At 31.0% G+C, this 2,392-nt stretch overlaps 1 pseudogene; it reads left to right on the forward strand.

Annotated features, from left to right (window-relative positions):
* The first annotated feature begins 905 nt into the window (after positions 1-905).
* LOC108743444 lies at positions 906-1,887 on the forward strand (annotated as a pseudogene).
* Positions 1,888-2,392: the final 505 nt, after the last annotated feature.

Consider the following 2,392-nt stretch of genomic DNA (forward strand, 5'->3'; position numbering starts at 1 on the left):
CAAAAAGTAACGCATTTGGAAAATTTTTAACGGAGTTATAGCGGTTTAAACATTTAATTGTTTAAAAAAACAATAAAATAATAGATAAAAAAAATCTCTAAAAATATAGTTTAACCAATTAAGATATGGTGGACAAATTGAATATTAAACAGAAGTATATTTTCTGTACTTGTTGTTCCCGTTAGAATTAATTTTTGTGATGACACTAAAGAAGATGTGTAATTGTACGGTTAATCTTCTGTTTTTCTTTGGCGTGAAGTAGAAACCTACAAATATCGGAGAATATAAACCTGAAACATAATGGATTCTATTAGTGTTAAGTTGTAATACTTAGAAATTAAATTACCTATATTTGTATTAGGTTTACAGCAAAAAGAAATTGCAATTAGCCTAATTTCTTATTATTTTTAATGTGATGCAGCTGCCTAATTAATTTTATTGTAACTTTACTAAAATATCACTATCTAAATTTCATAATTCTGTTTACTTCATTCTATATTATTGTAAGCGATTATTTTTACTGTGCGTTAAGAAAGTTATTTTCACATGAAGGTTAGTTACCTACTTGACCTTTTAGTTATTAATTTTCTATTCCGCTTCTCAATCAGTTCAAAAACATGCAAATATATTCCAAGAAATCGCCATATTAAAAATTATTCCACAAATTAAGTTAGAAAACCTGCACGTATTTCGTCAAAGTGTCATCCTCAAGCAAGCAGCTATTTTCAACGCGTTTAAATAATTGGTTCAATGCAAAAAAATCAGTTGATTTATTGAAAAAAGGGAAACAAAGTTAAGAACAAAGACCCTTTTAATCGCAATCTAATTGGTAGTATTATTATACAGTCTATGGTGTCTTCGTTTTTAGATTAAAAGTTGTATCCAGGAGATAATTTTAGTAACGATCAAGTTGGTTCTCGTTGGTAGCAAATAAACAAGCAATTGAAAAAAAAACTTATGATAATCACAATATCATTTCGGAGCAAACAACTGTCAAAATTCGAAGCTGTTACATTTTAATAAGCAAAGAAAAGTAACTATTCATTCATAACCTACAGGTAAGAGACGTGCTTCTATTTGAACGATTAATTCTTCGCTCAACACTTTGACAAATAGTCATCAATTCGATCTGTTACAAAAAGTGTCAAACGTAAACTCAATTTTAAAACGTTAAACAAAATTTTCACAGAAAGGCAACTAAACCAACTGCGAAAAGGCATGGAAGGAATACAGACGAAATGCGCGAATTGCGATGCTAGTATTGAAGGTAGAGTCTTGATTGCCCTTGGGAACAGCTATCACCCGGAGCATTTCACTTGTGAAAATTGTAAACTGCCGATCAAAGATGAAAAATTCCAGCAACACGATGGCAATCCATTTTGTGAAGCTTGCTATGTTAAACTATATTCAAAGAAATGCAGTGCCTGCAAGCTGCCTATCAAGAACAAAATAATCAAAGCTCTTAATTCCACTTGGCATGAAGATTGCTTCGTCTGTTCTATTTGCAGACAAACTCTTTCAGGAAAGAACTTCTTCGAGAGAGATGGAAACCCTTTTTGTGAAAAGGACTACCACGAAAACTTTTCTGATAAATGCAAGGAATGTAAAAAGCCGATTACGGATCTGGCAATACTTGCAATTGATGCCAAGTGGCATCAGGGATGCTTTAAATGTCTTAAATGCAAGAAATTGATCGAAGAGAATGCTTTCCAAGTAGAAAACGGCCATCCTATCTGTGCTAAATGCGGTGCATGAGTGTTATTATTATAACCTGAAATTTACTAACACTTTACTCATTTTTACTGTAATTTACTTTAACTGTTCCGATAATATTTTTTTTATTAAAAAAGAAACTATTACAATAAATCTGAAAACATGCTTGAAGTATTTTCTTACTTTTAATACAACAAAAAGCTAACTTTACAAACTGTCACCTCCACAAAGTGCAGGTAATAACAATTTGCGAATTTTTATACTAATCTAATTATCCAATGATTTAAAACCATGCGGTGAACAATCGTCTAAAAGAACCACAGTAGCAGGCAAAACAAACGCGAACATACAAAAACGTTAACGTTACAGTTGACTTTTTCAACCTGTGTTATTAATTAGGAAATATGTTAAAAATAAACTTCTTCTTTTAAAATTTCATGTCGAAACGCCTTTAGGTAAAACTGCTTCAGAAACTTGCAGTTCATTTGTGTATACGTTGGTAATATGGAAGGTATTAAAGTTTTCATGGACAATGCAAAAATAACTGGGGTTGATGAAATTTTACGTTTTAAAGCTTTAGAAATTTTCAAAAAATGTAAACATGGATTAAAATTAAACTTAAGGAAGAGTAAATTATCTCATAACGAAATAGGTGCAAATGGGTTGCACAAAACAAATG

Source organism: Agrilus planipennis, unplaced genomic scaffold (genome assembly GCF_000699045.2).
Source record: "Agrilus planipennis isolate EAB-ADULT unplaced genomic scaffold, Apla_2.0 scaffold460, whole genome shotgun sequence".
Classification (NCBI taxonomy): Eukaryota; Metazoa; Arthropoda; class Insecta; order Coleoptera; family Buprestidae; genus Agrilus; species Agrilus planipennis.